Raw genomic sequence first — 16,266 nt, 5'->3', positions numbered from 1 at the left:
TGGAGGATGGACAACAAAGGAGGAAGCCTCTTCAGTTGTCCAAGCACAAGATGCTGGGGCCTGGCCAGAGAGAGGGGCTGAAGGGATTGGGGTTAGAAGGGTCTCAGAGTGGTCCCTTGGAAACAGACTTGGCAGGAAGTGGGACAGATGTGCCGTGGGCAGCAGAAGGAGTTAGAAATGGCTCAGTCTCCCACTGCAGCCTGAGGCAGGCAGCGGGGCTCAGTGCTAATGCGAACTGGAAGAGAAACACATCTCAGGGTGTGAAGATGATGCAATGGGTTGGATTCTCCTGTGAAGGAATCTAGTGGCTTGAGAAGAAGAGAAAAAGGTGGGGAGTCTTGGTTGCAGGAGCAGTTGGGGAGATGTCATCACAGAGGGCAGGGGATGAGTTCATCCGGGGAGTGTGTGAGGAGTGAGAGAAAGAGAAGGAAAGGAAGACAGACCAGACAGGCAGACCCTGCCCCAGAGTTAGCTGAGCATGCTACAGATGGCTGGATGGAGAGGCAAGCAGATGAAATGTCCATGAGAGTGACAGAGAGGGTGGAAGCCAACCCTGACCATGCCTCAGGAAGAGATGACCCACTTACACATACACACAAGTACACACACACACAGCAGGAATGATGCGTGGACAGAGCAAATTCCATAAGTTTCCTCTGGAGAGCAGAAGGAAGTGCAGCTGAGGAGGATGAAGGCAGGGGTGGGAGAAGGGGGCTCGGAGAGACAGGCCCACAGACAGGCAGAGACACAGGGGCAGTACACAGTGGGGGCACACACACTGACTCACGTATGGGAGCTGTCCAGCTCCTGGAAGATGCTCAGTGTCCAAAGTGAGTGGATGAATGGATGGCAGAGCAAGTGGATGCACAGCGGTGAGAAGTCACCAAGCGAATGAGAATCAGAAGGAGAAAAAGCTCCAAGTAAAGAGGAACCCACAGATGTGACCCAGGGTGAGACACACAAACACAGTTGTGTTGCAACATGGGGACCAAATCTAGAGGGAATATGGAATAATGAGAGAGAATGGGAAAAGGAAGGAGAGAGATTCAGAGAGGCAAAGAGGCAGATGTGTGCACACACAGACAGACAGAAAAGCAGGCACACGGCAGCCTGATCACACACTGGGGACCCTAGAGTGAGACACAGAAAGAGGCCATGCACAGAAGCTGCTACCACCTCACCAAAAGAGCAGGGACACCAAAATGCTCATCGGCAGGAGGAAGCCAGCTCAACCATTGTGCATCTGATGAAAGAATGTGATGCCTCTCAATTCTGACACGGAAACAGACCCAAGACACATTGCTGAATGAGGAAGGCCACTGCCAAATCACATGCACAGTGTGTAGTATTTATGTTCAAACAACAATAACCAAACCAACAATAATAGAACAAGTTTTCTCTTCTTTCCTTCCTTCCTTCCTTCCTTCCTTTCTTTTTCCTTCCTATCAATCATCTAGCTAGCTAGCTACCAGTATAATGCACATCAGTCTAATAACTGAGGATCCATGTGGGAAAATAAGTAGAAATCAGGATTTGGGAGGAGGTTTCAAAGGAGACTTTAGTCCTTCCTTCCTGAAATTTTAGTGTTTTTGTTTCAACTTGAAGTTCCTCCAGCTTCAGACATTCCTCAGTCTTCCTCTGTGCTGACACTCAAGAGAGAACTCAGAGGCAGGCTCTCAAGATGCCCATGGTCTGGCAGGAAAGATCCCCCCAAACACATGCATGTGCCTGGCTGTTCCTAGGGGTGTGATCCTGTGATGCTATGGGGGCTTTCAGGGGAGAGGCCCTGGGACTTCATCAGGGAGGATGAAGTGCCTGAGCCAAGAGAAGCCTTGCTGTGTGCCAGGCAGACAGGTGAGAGGCGTTCCTGCCAAGGGCAGCTTGAGCAAAGGCCAGGAGGTGGGGAGAGGCTGAGTCTTTCTGCACTGCAAGAGGTTCCTTGTGACTGCCCTGTCGGGCAGAAGGATAAGTCACCAAGAGTGTGAGGGTTTGGCCTTGTCCAGAGCCTTAAAGCAGGAAAAATTGGCTTGAAGTTTATCAGGAGGGTGGGGAGGTGGGGAAGCTGGCTTAGTGGGGTTAGGCCAGCGAAGGGTGAGCTGCCAGGTGGAAGATTTAGAAAGGTGGCTTGGGTGGCCTCACCAAGTGTAGACAGGAAGGGGCAAGGCTGGAGATGGGAAACCCGGGAGGCCCTGGGAGCTGACACCCAGACGGGATGGTGGTGGTGTGCTGGAGGCACAGCCCTATGGTGGGACTGGATGTGGTCAGAAGGAGTCAAGAAAGTGCCTGAGACTTGGTCTACTTGTGCGGAGGATGGGGAGCTGGGCAGGTGAGGAGGTTGGAGAAAAGAAGAGCAGTGTGGGAAGGGCAGGGAAGTGTCTAGTCCTGTGCTCAGGTACATGGATGTGCAAGTCCCAGTTCAGGAGAGAGCTCTATGTCCAAGAAGGACAATGGGTGGCCACAGATGTCTTGGGGGTGGAGGAAGCTGCCCTTGGGGGACGGGCAGGGCAGGAAGGGGTGGAGGACTGAGCCCTGGGAAGCATCAGTACTGAGAGGTGGATGGAAGAGAGAAACTGCCCAATGGGTGGGAGAAAAGCCAGGAGCACCCAGTGTCCTGAAGGAGGAGACAGTGGCCTCCCAAGCAAGGATGGGCACCCCAATCAGGACCCCAATGGGCCAGGAGAAATGAGGAGGAAAAAGGGACCATGGGCTTTGGCAAGAAGGAAGTCTATGGAGAGCTCTCTTGAGAACCGTGGTGGGCTCAACGTGGCTGAGGTCCCTTGCCAAGGATGGGGTATGCGTGGGCTGGGAATGGAAGCAAGTAAAGCCAAGGGTCCCTTTCCCAGATTTTCTGCAGATGGACAGAGAGAGAAGACAGAGCATGGGAGGAACAGGTCACCAGAACACATCTCTCATGCTGGAAAGCAGACTCAGGAGGAGGGAAGAGGATGGCTGTCACCAGGGCAACCATGCTGGCCATGGGATGAAAGGAGCAAAGGAGGAGATGGGAGATTTGGGAGAAAGAGTCAGCACAAGTTTAAAGGAAGGAGGTGGGGAGAAGGGGAAGCCTGGATTTCTGTCCCTGGAGATGGAGGATGAGAGCATAAGATGAAGCCTGGAGAGGAGAGAGGTTGGTTGGAGCCTGGGGAGTCTATGATGCTGGGAGTATGACTGAGTGGGGCTGAGGACAGGACAGTGAGTAGACAGGTCTGGGACAGGGGAGATGAGCACAGAAATGCAGAGGAGTTTGTGTGCAGGGACCTCTGAAGCCCTGGTGTGGATAGTATGGCCCATGGAAGGACAAGGGCAGAGGGGTGAGGACACAGCCCTGGGGAGCACTGATAGTAGAGATCAGGAGGAAAGAGAAGGGTCTGAGAAAGTGGCCAAGACAGAGCAAACACATGCATATATGCACATGCAAGAACACACACGGTGATGCTTGGAGACTTCCAAAGTCCCTATCACCCCATCTTCCCATGGGTGGTAACTGGTCCTCTCTCCCCCTGGACTCCTTAGAACACAGCCAGGGATTTTGGAGTCTTTGTCTTCAACAGAGCACTCAGGTGCTCAATGTATGTCAGGTGGTAGGAGGGAGGGATGGATGGATGGATGTATAGATGGATGGATGGATGAAAGAGTAGGTGGATGAATGGGTGGGTGGACATATGTATGGATGGGTGGATGGATAGGTGGGTGAATGGGTGGATGGGCAGATGAATGGCTGAATGAATGGATGAATGAATAGATGGATGAGGAATGAGTGGATGGATGGATGGATGGATGGATGGATGGATGGATGGATGGATTGATGGATGGGTGGGTAGATGTATGGATGGAAGGGTGGATGGGTGGATGGGTGGATGAATGGATGGATGGATGGATGGATGGATGGATGGATGGATGCATGTATGGATGGATGGATGGATGCATGGATGCATGGATGGATGCATGTATGGATGGATGGATGGATGCATGGATGCATGGATGGATGGATGAATGCATGCATGGATGGATGGATGGATGAATGGATGGACAAAGGAAGACAATTATCCCCTCATCTCCACACGATGCTGCAGCAGGGACTGAGAGAATGGGGGCCTTTAGCAGCCCCTCGGAGAAAGAGTTGGCAGGGAGGGGGAACAGATGGGCCGTGGGTGGCTAAACAGGAGTAGTCAGAGACGATGCAGGGCTCCTGGCTGCAGCACCACACCGAGGAAGGCACTGACATTCAGTGTTAATGAGAACAGGAAAGGGGCCAGTTTGTAGTGCAGAGATGATTAGATGAGTTTGAGGTACCTCTGGAGGGCCCCAGTCAACACTGGCTCCAAATCTGTGGCATGCAACAGAGAATGAAGGTGGGTGATTTTCAGACGCAGAAGGAGATCGGGGGGTGTCCTTACAGAGGCCTCTATGCCCAAGGTGCATAAGGGGCACCTCTTGTGCAGAGGGCAGGTGCAGCGCAAGAGGAGGGAAAGAAGAGGACAGGAGAGGACAGATGGACAAACCTTGGTCCAGAGCTCACCAGGCATGTTGTGGATAGATGGAGTTCATGAGAGTGACAGGGAGGGTGGGACCCAGCCCTGACCATACCTTACAGAGAAGTGACTCACACACATGTGCACCTGTGCACACACACAAAGAGTAAAACTCTCCAAGCCCCAGAAAGAGAGAGAGGGAGCTGACAGGGAAAGTGGTAGGCACACACACGCACGAACATGTGCGCACACATGCACAGAGCAGGAATGACGCAAATCCAATAAGCCTCCTCTGGAGAGCGAGAGGGAGTGAGGCTGAGCAAGATGCAGGAAGAGGCAGTGTTGGCGGGGCACATCAATAATAAAGTTAAAAAATGAAATGAAGAGGGGGCGGCAGGACCCTCGGGGAGCTGAGACGCAGGCAGATGCAGAGATGCGTGCACATGGAAGAGGAAGGAAAGACGGGGGAGGACAAGCCTGACAAAGGGCCTAAATAGAGGGGTGCACAGTGGGACCCACACCTCCACACAGAAGCAGCCACAAATCGTGACCCTTGGGGCAAGGGCCAAATCTGGAGAGGAGGAGAAGAAACGAGGGAGAGGATGAGGAAAGATGAAGGAAGGAAGGAGAGAGACAGACTCCCAGAGACCTGAAGAGGCAGCACATTCCACGGACAGACAGAAAAGAACCCACATACTGTAGACGAATTCTGAGGACCCCCCTGCCCCGCCGCCCCACCACGCCAGAACCCAGCAGAGGGCAAGGCAGAAGAGGAATCAGTGACAGATAAGGTTGTGGTGACATTATCTGTCATGGTGAAAAGGGCAAAACACCCATGTCCATCCACAGGAGAGCTGGTCACCCACAGTGCAGCTCTCTCCCGAAAGACCCAGATCTGTGAAACAGGGTGCATCCTGGGGTATGCTTGCACACTGGCCCTCTGGGGAGAATGTTCCCTATGGGTTGCTTGTGCCCGCTTCTGTAGTGTAAATACTACCACCATGGCCAATTTCAGGCTAGCATCATGCCATCGCTGAGCAGGATGAGGAAGAGGTGCCCACCTCAGCTCTTGCACACCAATGACGGTGCACTCACATGTTCGTGGAAAGAACTCGAAGACTCACCACTGGACAGACAAAGCTATTGGCAAAATTTACACAGAGTAAATGGTATTTATATTTTAAACAACACCCCACCACCACCAAATGCAGCTCTATTTTATTTAGATGAGAGGACACATATAGGCTGTGTGTGGACAGGATCACACAGAACTGGCCACAGAGGTTCCCCTTTTTGGGGGAATTGGAGGTGGGAAGCGGGAGGGAGAGAGAAGAGACTTCAGCCTTTTGTCACGCTTTAACTTTGTGAAAGCACAAAAAATTTTAAAAATTTTGTGCAAAAATAATTTCTTCATGTACCACACATAATTAAAAACTAATTTTTTAATTAGGAGAGGAAGAAAATGGAAGGAAAAAAGGGAGCACGAGAGTGAGGAGGAGGGAGCGCTCTCCTCAGTCTGTCTGTCCTCAGTTCGTCTGTCCCTCCGGCCTCTGCCATAGTCACAGCCATTCAGCAAAGACAAATCAGATGCAGGTCCTGCCCTCAAGGTGCTCACAGCCTGGGGGTGGGGAAAGTTGCCCAACACACATATATCTGGGTGCTCCGGACACAGAATCCTCACCCAATAGGTCAGGGGCCCCCAGGAAGAGCTTAGCAAGGACTCTTTTGAGGAGGACAGGGGGCTTCCCAGGGCCTCCCATGACCCTGCTCAGCACAGCTGCAGAATGAGAGGGGAGATGCTGGATGGGGTCAGCATGAGGACGGTCACACAGGCTCTAGGGAAGGCTGCCTGGGGGGGCAGAGCACAGGGAGAGGGAGGATGGGGCCCTGGGGACATGGACACAGAGGGCTGATGGAAGCCAAGGAGGCTGCAGAGGAAACAGGAGAAGGGTGGCCCGAGAGGTAGAATCAAGGAAAGAAAGGGGCTGAGAAGCCAGGAGAGACCCCCAGCATCAGAGGCCATCAATGGAGAGAAAATGGGCTGTGGGGTTTGGAGGCCTCTTTTCTCCCCATTGGCAGGTACAGAGCAGCTGCAGGGGTGAGCAGGATGGGAGGGAGGGAGGGAGTGGCCACAGCCAGGGATGAGAGTTCCCACCTGGCTGGTCTGGGATGAAAGAAGGCATAGGAGGAAGAAGGGAACAGGTCAAGGGAGAAGGAAGGACTCCTGGGTAGGAGTGGGGTGAGCTTGCCCACCTGCTGAAACAGCGCAGGGGAGGGTCTAGGGGAGGGGACAGCTGTTGCCTGGGCAACGGCAGTGCCTGGGAGCACAGAGAGGATCAGAGAAGAAGATGGGAGAGGGCCCTTAGAGGAGGAAGTGGCCCTGGGCTGGAAGTGGGAGGCAGGCAGAGGGCATGGGGCCTGCCTGTTTTCAGTCCTGGATTTGGGAAAACGGGGAAAACACAGAGCCTGTGGAGGACTTAGTGAGTCAATGCTGTTGGCAGGGTCTTCAGTGGGCTGCATGGTTGAATGCGCGCTGCTTCAGCAGAGAGATCTAGCGTGGGCCCAGAGATGTGGACATCTCTCCCTTTCACACACCACACACACTGTGAGGCACAGTGACACAAACACATGGGTGGCATCTATCACCCCATATTTTCATTGCAGATGGTGAGTCTGCTTCCTCATGGACACAGATGCACCAGGATGTCTCCTGGGCTCTGGGAGCTGTGTGTTTTGTTCAGCAGAACATCCAGTAGGTGTTCAGTGTATGCTTGTTGGATGGATGGATGGATGAATGGGTGGGTGATGGATGGGTAGATGATGGATGGGTAGATGATGGATGGGTAGATGATGGATGGGTGGATAGATGAATGGATGGGTAGATGGATAGAAATGATGGATGGATATGTAAAAAATGAATGGGAGGAAGGATGGAAAGAAAGGAAGGAAGAAGGAAGGAAGGAAAGAAAGGAGAGAAGAAGGAAGGAAGGAAGGAAAGAAGGAAGGAAGCAAGGAAGGAAGGAAGGAAAGAAGGAAGGAAGGAAAGAAGGAAAGAAGGAAGGAAGGAAGGAAGGAAGGAAGGAAGGAAGGAAGGAAAATAGATGGATGTGTGGGTGGATGAATGGATGGAGTGGTTACACAGGCCTATGGTCCAGGCATGAGATGCTAAGGCCTGCTGTGGCCAGGGCTGAGGCGTTGGGTTAGGGTCTTGAACAGCCCCTTGGAGGAAGATTCAGCAGCAGGAAGGGGAGACAGATGTGCCATGGGTGACAGGAGAGGGAGGTGTCAGAGATAACTCCTGGCAGCTGAGATAACTCCTGGCAGGTGGTGGTGCTCAGTGCTGAGACCAGGAAGTGTGTGGCTGGCCCTGGGAGGTGATGGGTTGGAATGTGAAGATGACTTGTGGGTGAGAAGCTCTGGGTCCATATTGGTTTCAAGTCTGATTCTGCATTTGAGGGCAGAGTTCGGATGGCAAGTGAGGGATAGCGGTGTCAGCCAGAAGATTGGGACCAGGACAAGGAGTGGGGCCTGATCTTGGAGGACAGGAGGAGGAGATGGAGTCGAGAAGGAGAGGGGAGGACATAACAGATCATAGCCTGGAGCTCAGCGAGCACTGTGCGTGCAGAGGGATGGGGGCAGGCTGGGCCGGGGTGTTTGCAGCTAGCTCGTCTGTAATAGTGATCATGGGGAAGCAGCTACATGCCCATCCACAGAGTGGCATCAACCACCATTCACCTGGCCTCCGCACTACCATGCAGCAGAGATTCTGAGTCCTGGAAGCCATCTGTGATCCGCTGTTGTGCAGAAAAGCCCACCACAGAGCAGGTGTGCCTGGTTCAATATGATTCTCATTTGACATCAAAACCAAAGCCAGCACCACCCACAGGACTTGCCTTTTTTCATGAGAAAATATCATATACAGAGAGTGGAATGATTCTCCCAAATCAATACTGAGATTACTTCGGGGGAGCAGTATTTGTACCCTGGGCTAGATGGGATGGGAAGTGGACAAGAACACCGGTCTTATGTACAACACTTTGATTTTTGCTTTTTACAAAGACAGTGGGTCCGTGAATGACTTGTGTAATTAAAAATTAATTTTACAGCCAGGTGCTGTGGCTCATGCCCCTGTGGTCCCAGCACTTTGGGAGGCTGAGACAGGAGGATCACTTGAGGGCCAGGAGTTCAAGACCAGCCTGGACAACATAGCATGACCTCATCTCTACAAAAAAGTTTTTAAAAATCAGCTGGGTGTACTCTCTCCTCTCACTGCCCAAGATGCCGAAAGGAAAGAAGGCCGGGGGATGAAGGTGGCTCCAGCCCCTGCTGTCGTGAAGAAGCAGGAGGCCAAGAAAGTGGTGAATCCCCTGTTTGAGAAAAGGCCTAAGAATTTTGGCATTGGACAGGACATCCAGCCCAAAAGAGACCTCACCCGCTTTGTGAAATGGCCCCGCTATATCAGGTTGCAGCATCAGAGAGCCTTCCTCTATAAACGGCTGAAAGTGCCTCCTGCAATTAACCAGTTCCCCCAGGCCCTGGACCGCCAAACAGCTACTCAGCTGCTTGAGCTGGCCCACAGGTACAGACCAGAGACAAAGCAAGAGAAGAAGCAGAGGCTCTTGGCCCAGGCCGAGGAGAAAGCTGCTGGCAAAGGGGACATCTCCACTAAGAGACTACCTGTCCTTCAAGCAGGAGTTAACACCCAGTCACCACCTCGGTGGAGAATAAGAAAGCTCAGCTGGTGGTGACTGCACACGATGTGGATTCCATCAAGCTGGTTGTCTTCTTGCCTGCCCTGTGTCATAAAATGGGAGTCCCTTACTGCATTATCAAGGGGAAGGCAAGACTGGGGCATCTAGTCCACAGGAAGACCTGTGCCACTGTCGCCTTCACACAGGTTAACTGGGAAGACAAAAGTGCTTTGGCTAAGCTGGTGGAAGCTATAAGGACCAATTACAATGAGAGATACGATGAGATTCACCGTCACTGGGGAGGCAATGTCCTGGGTCCCGAGTCTGTGGCTCGCATCGCCAAGCTCAAAAAGGCAAAGGCTAAAGGACTTGCCACTAAGCTGGGTTAAATGTACACTGTTGAGTTTTCTGTACATAATTAAAATGATACAAATTTTGCTTCAAAAAAATTAGCTGGGCATAGTGGCACATACCTGTAGTCCCAGTTACTCAGGAGGCTGAAGTGGGAGGATCGCTTGAGCCCAGGAGTTAGAGGCTGCAGTGAGCTATGATTGTGCCACTGCGCTCCAGCCTGGGCAACACAGCAAGACCCTGTCTCAAAAGAAAATGAATGTTATAAAGGGTGAGGGGAGAGGCGGCAAAGGAGGAGCAAAAGAGACTAGTAGAAAGACACACCTTCCATTTGTCCATCCTCCTCTCCAACTTGAGACCCAAAAGGAAGCCAGGTGCAGGTCCTCTTCTCAGGAAGCTCCATGTCTGAGCGAAGAGAAAGATGCCCTCATACCCATGCCCAGGGGCTCCTGGAAGACAGGAGTCAGCCAGCAAAGGCCTCTGTGGGGAGGACCCAGGGCCTCATTGTCCTCATTGCACCTGCCAGTTGTACACTGTCCTCCCACCCAGTTTCCTCACTCTTATCTAGTTTGGATTCCACAGTCCCTCTCTCTTTGTTGTTGAACTTGCAAAGCCTCAGCCCTTCAACTGCACAGACTTTGATTCTCCACTTATTCTCAGCCTCCTTTGTTTTTTTCAATGATGCCTTATTCTTAATACGTGGAGGGGGAAGGAAGAAGAAGGAGGCCAGAGGTGGAGTAGGAGGACGTACCTGTAGGGTGTTCATAGGGAGACTCCGTCTCCACCCCTAGGCAGATGGGAGCTTACATCTGGACTTTACTGTGTGCAAAAAGGCATGGACAGTAAGCCACCCTGTTTCCCAGAGAAAACTGCCCCAGCAGAAAAGGCAGAACAGGAAGAAGCGGCAGGAAGTTCAGGCCTGGGGCTCTGGACCTTGCCTGAGCCTGGTGGTGGGTTCAGAGCCAGCCACAGGTAGCCATAGAGAAGTGGGGCTGTGGAGAAAACAGCAGAGCTTAGGGTTCCCTCCCCAGCACTTCTGTGCACAGGAGTTGGTGGGGGGCAGGGCAGGAAGGAGACGTTAACAGAAGGCCAAGATCTCAAGAGAATTTCTCCCTGAACTCTGGGCTTCTGCAGGGCATAGCCTGGGGTTTGGGTGTCTGTGTCATAATCAGAGTACCTAGGAAGTGTCCAACTGATGTTTGGTGGTGGAGGGATGGATGTTGGAGGGATGGATGGATGGATGTGGTTCAGGCACTAGATTCTTACATCTGGGCTGAGGCAGGGGCTGAGGGGATGGAGAGGGATTATCTACCTGCCCTTTTGAGGGAGATGTGGCAGGAAGAGGGGACAGATGGACCATGAAGACAGGGATAAGAGCAGCCAGAGGTGACTTGGTGCTCCTGGCTGCTGAGCCCTGGGTGGCAGAGATGCTCAGTGCCAATGAGAATGGAGATAGAGCACCTCTGGTGGGTACAAAAACAATGCGATGGCTTGAGCTGGGCAGGGCTTCATCAAGCTTAAGTCTGTGTCTTAAGGGGAAGGGAAAGGGTCTGGGCTGCATGAGGGGCCGAGGGGGTGGTGTCAGCACAGAAAGCCGTGGGTGAGCACATCCAGGGAATGTGTGCAGAGCAAGCAGAAGACTCCAGATAGGCCTTGGGGCCCCATGGTGTGAGAACAGACAGAGGGGGAGTTAGGGAAGTAGAGGAGGAGAGACAGGACAGACAGACCACCCTTGGCACTGAACTAACTAAGCAGTTTATAGACAAATAAAAGAGCAGGAGACAAACAGCAAGGAGAGTGACACAGAGGGTGGGGGGCAACTTTAGTCACAGCTCAGAGCAAGAGATGAGACCCACATGTGTGTTCACAACAGTGACTGGAGAGGAAAAAAGGACATGGGTCCTGGCACTCAGTAGCTGCTGTGTTTGTGGATGGATTGATGGATGGATGGATGGATGGATGGATGGATGGATGGATAATGAATGAATGGATGGAGAGATGGATGGACGGATGAATGAATGGATGGGAGAACAGATGGAGAGATGGATGGATGGATGATGAATGGATGGATGGATGGTTGGATGGATGATAGATAATGGATGAATAGATGGAGTGGAAGGATGGGTGGATGGATGGAGTAATTCAGGGAGTAAGAATAAAATCAGATAAAAGAGCCAGGAAGAAAAAGACTCCTATGTGACCACTTTGCTGGTCATCATTGTGATAACCAAAATTTCCTCTGGGAAAGGGGGTGGAAACTAGGATCAGGAAAATCAATAAGAAATTTAGAACTTTAGAGCAAAACTCCACAAGCCCCAGAAAAGAGAGAGCTGCAGGGGAAAGTCAGCCAGCACACGCACAAAGCACACACACACACACACACACACACACACACACAGAGATACACTGCAAGAATGACGCACAGCCTCAGAGCAAAATTCAATAACTCTCCTCTAGAGAGAGGGAAAGAGCAGAGATGAGCAAGACAAAGTCAGATACAGGAAGAGAAGGGGGAGTAGACGTCAATAAAAGTTGAAAACAAGAGGGGGCGTGAGCCATGCCAGCAGGCAGTGGGGGTGGCAGGCAGAGGCCCAGCATGGGCTCACAGGGGAACCAAACCCTCCAAAAGGTGTGCCACTCCGCACATGGCACCTGGGAGGGGCTCCAAGCACATTGGCTGGATGGATGTGTGGATGGGGATGATGGGTGGATGGAGTAACCCGGAGACTAAAAACAAAACCTGATAAAGGGCTTGGAGAGAGAAAGTTCTAGATGCCCTCTACTTCCCCTGTCCCTTTCACCCTTCTCCTTTGCTCTAGGAGGCTGATGACACCCTTCAGGGAGGTGCCCTGCCCTCTGGCTTCCAGCTGGGCTTGGCCAGTGAGATGGCCAGCAGGAGATGATGGGGGAGGAGAATGAGATAAGGATGCCTATCCCCCCGGGTCACCTCAGGCTGGGTGGTCCCTCTCCTAGAGGTCTCAGCTCCCAGCAAGGCAGCCCCTCTAGGTGACAGTTTGCCTCCAGGGCCTGGTCATTCATTACTTCCACCCTTCACCCCTTAGGGAGTAGGGGGTGGTCACAGCCTCACAACTATTAGCTCTAGGTTTCTGCAAAATCCCACATCCTACAATATAGCACCTTTGTAAACAAACTCGCCTCAGATTTTCCTAAATTTAAGTGTTCCATCCCTTTCCTGTTAGGACCCTGACTAACACAAACCCACAGTGAAAAAAATAGACAACACAAACACACACGCCCCATGCTGGGACACATAAAGTGACAGCTACATCTAGAAAGAACAGGGAGGGATGAGAAGCTGAGAGGGAACAAGAAAGAAAAGGAGACAGAAAGAGTAACCCAGGGCCCCAGGAGGCGGAAGGGAGAATGCGCTAATGGGAAGGGGAAGCAGGGACACAGGTGTTCGTGGCAACCTCATTTTAATTACGGAAGAGTAGAAACCATCTAAATGCCCATTACCAGAAGAACGGCCAATAAACCATGACAGCTCTGCCTGCTGGAATACTATGCAGCTGACAAAAAGGCAGATGGACAGCTTTATATATTGAGATGGAAGGAGATCCCCAAAATACGTCAAGTCAAAGTCCCACTGAAGAGCAATATTCATAGCTCAATGCAATTTCTATGGGAAAAAAATGCCCTAAGCCAAAACCTACCAAAAAAATCAGATTCTTTATTTATTTATTTATTTATTTATTTATTTATTTTTATTGATCATTCTTGGGTGTTTCTCGCAGAGGGGGATTTGGCAGGGTTACAGGACAATAGTGGAGGGAAGGTCAGCAGATAAACAAGTGAACAAAGTTCTCTGGTTTTCCTAGGCAGAGGACCCTGCGGCCTTCCGCAGTGTTTGTGTCCCTGGGTACTTGAGACTGGGGAGTGGTGATGGCTCTTAACGAGCATGCTGCCTTCAAGCATCTGTTTAACAAAGCACATCTTGCACCGCCCTTAATCCATTCAACCCTGAGTGGATACAGCACATGTTTCAGAGAGCACAGGGTTGGGGGTAAGGTCACAGATCAACAGGATCCCAAGGCAGAAGAATTTTTCTTAGTACAGAACAAAATGAAAAGTCTCCCATGTCTACGTCTTTCTACACAGACACAGCAACCATCTGATTTCTCAATCTTTTCCCCACCTTTCCCCCCTTTCTATTCCACAAAACCGCCATTGTCATCATGGCCCCTTCTCAATGAGCTGTTGGGTACACCTCCCAGACGGGGTGGCGGCCGGGCAGAGGCTGCAATCTCGGCACTTTGGGAGGCCAAGGCAGGCGGCTGGGAGGTGGAGGTTGTAGCTAGCCGAGATCACGCCACTGCACTCCAGCCTGGGCAACATTGAGCACTGAGTGAACGAGACTCCGTCTGCAATCCCGGCACCTCAGGAGGCCGAGGCTAGCAGATCACTCGCGGTTAGGAGCTGGAGACCAGCCCGGCCAACACATCGAAACCCCGTCTCCACCAAAAAAATATGAAAACCAGTCAGGCGTGGCGGCGCGTGCCTGCAATTGCAGGCACTCGGCAGGCTGAGGCAGGAGAATCAGGCAGGGAGGTTGCAGTGAGCTGAGATGGCAGCAGTACCGTCCAGCTTTGGCTCGGCATCAGAGGGAGACCGTGGAAAGAGAGGGAGAGGGAGACCGTGGGGAGAGGGACAGGGAGAGGGAGAGGGAGAGGGAGAGGAAAAATCAGATTCTATAGGGGAAAAATATACATTTTTATGTTTAAAAATATGTATGTAGTATAGAATGATTCCTGCTAAAGTAAGAACTGGTTTTCCCCAGAGGAAATGGCTAGAGAACAGGATGGGAGGAGTGAGTGTCAAAGGAGACCTTTAATCTTATTTGTAATACTTTACTATTTATGCAAAGATGATGTGGTCATGTGTCACTCAAGTAATTAAATATTCATATTTTTTTCAAGACAGGCTCTTGCTCTGTCACCCAGGCTGGAGTGCAGTGGTGAGATCACAGCTCACTGCAGCCTCGTCGAACTCCTGGGCTCTGGTGATCCTCCTGCCTCAGCCTCCCTGGTAGCTGGGACTATAGGCACATATACCACCACACCCAGCAAATTTTCTGATTTTTTTTGTAGAGACGAGATTTCACAATAAGCGTTAATGTTTTGAAAGAGAAAGAGAACAAGAGAGTTAAAGGAAGAGAAGAGATCCTCTAGAAAGACACAACTTTCATCCATCTGTCTGTCTGTCCTCCCCTCCAGCCAGCCTCTCCTCCATGCTGAGCACCAGACACGCAGACTCTTCTTAAGAAGCTCAAAGAAAGATGTCCAAACCTAGCCGTTCCTGAGGGTCCCAGTGCCCTTGGGGGGCAGGGGAGCTTCTCCAGGGGAAGGTTCAGCAGGGCTCTCTGTGGGGAGGACACAGGAAGGAGCCCTGTGGAGGCCATGGCCAGGGGAACAGCCCCTCAGGGCAATGGATGTGGGGGTCCCAGCTCAGCAGGAAGAGTTGGCCACAGACACAGTCAAGGTGTGAATGGACCCTATGGCCTGAGAGGGGTGGAACCGACCCACAGAAGAGTTTGTGCAGCAGGTTGGGGAAGGCAGGGCCTGGCCTGGGGAGCGCTACGACGCAGCAGATCACGGAGCAAGAGGATCCACCAAAGCAAACAGGAGAGGTGGCAGGACAGACCCTCACTGTCCCAGGAGCTTAGGGAGGAGAGGGATCCCGGTCCTGGCACCTTGACCAGGACCCCTCATGAACGAGGGGAGAGGAGGAGATAAAAGATCCTATTCCATTTGGCAAACAGGTCAGTGGAGGCCCCAGGTGAGCCCCGTGGTGGGCTCAAGGTCGGGGCAGGTGGTGGTCACAGAGGGCCAGGGAGGGAAGAGGAGAAAGAGCCTGAAGTTCCATCTCAAACTCCTCTGTGGACGGAGGAGAGAGCAGATGAGAGGGAGATGGGAACAAAAAGTCAGTGGAGGGAAGTGAACAAGTTTGCCTCTGAAAAACCCAGGAGAGGGGAACATGGCGTTGCCAGGGCAACCACACGAATGGGGTAATGGAGAGGAGTGAAGGGAAGACGGGGTGGGAGTGTGGCTTAGAGGAGGCAAACCTGAAAGGTGGGGGCAGTAGAGGGGAAGGGCGCCCGGACTCGAGTGCCCAGGGATGGTGAAGGGGAGCACAGGGGAAGGATTGGGAAGTCAAGGATTTCTCCCTGGGCTTAGAGAGTTTGTGATGCTGGTGGGACGTCCAGGAGGTGGGGGCGGGTAAGAAGATGTTTAGATGCGTGGGCCTGGGGTGTACGTAGGGGGGCCTGGGTGGACACAGAGGCAAGCGGAGGGAATCTCAGAAGCCCCACAGGTGGGCGGCCTGGCCCGGGGAGGGGGTATGCGTGGACGGGTGCAGATGGAAGAACACAGCCCAGGGCTGGCTGATGCTGGAGGGGTGAGGGAGGAACGGGTGTGGAGAAGTGGGCAATGCAGAAAGACACCACACGCACACATACACACAACACACAACACAACACACACACAACACACACATGCACACGCACACGCACAACGCACACACACAACACACATAACACAATATACACAACACACACCCACATGCACACACACATTACACACACACCCTGAGTGTGATGCTCGGTGACCCAACCCAGTCTTCTTGTGATATAACAACTGGTGTGTCTGCCCTGGACTCCAAGTTTCTTCAGGACACAGCCTGGGTGGGACTCCGGGCTCTTCACCCTCAGCAGCTCACACACAGATGTTCAATTC

General features: G+C 52.2%; 1 pseudogene; it reads left to right on the top strand.

Moving 5' to 3' along the window:
• The first annotated feature begins 8,750 nt into the window (after positions 1 to 8,750).
• On the top strand, positions 8,751 to 9,552 carry LOC101147490 (large ribosomal subunit protein eL8-like; annotated as a pseudogene).
• Positions 9,553 to 16,266: the final 6,714 nt, after the last annotated feature.

Source organism: Gorilla gorilla, chromosome 21, assembly GCF_029281585.2.
Source record: "Gorilla gorilla gorilla isolate KB3781 chromosome 21, NHGRI_mGorGor1-v2.1_pri, whole genome shotgun sequence".
In the NCBI taxonomy this organism is placed as follows: domain Eukaryota; kingdom Metazoa; phylum Chordata; class Mammalia; order Primates; family Hominidae; genus Gorilla; species Gorilla gorilla.
The sequence above is the reverse complement of the archived record's forward strand: the minus strand, read 5'-3'. Positions and strand labels throughout refer to the sequence as shown.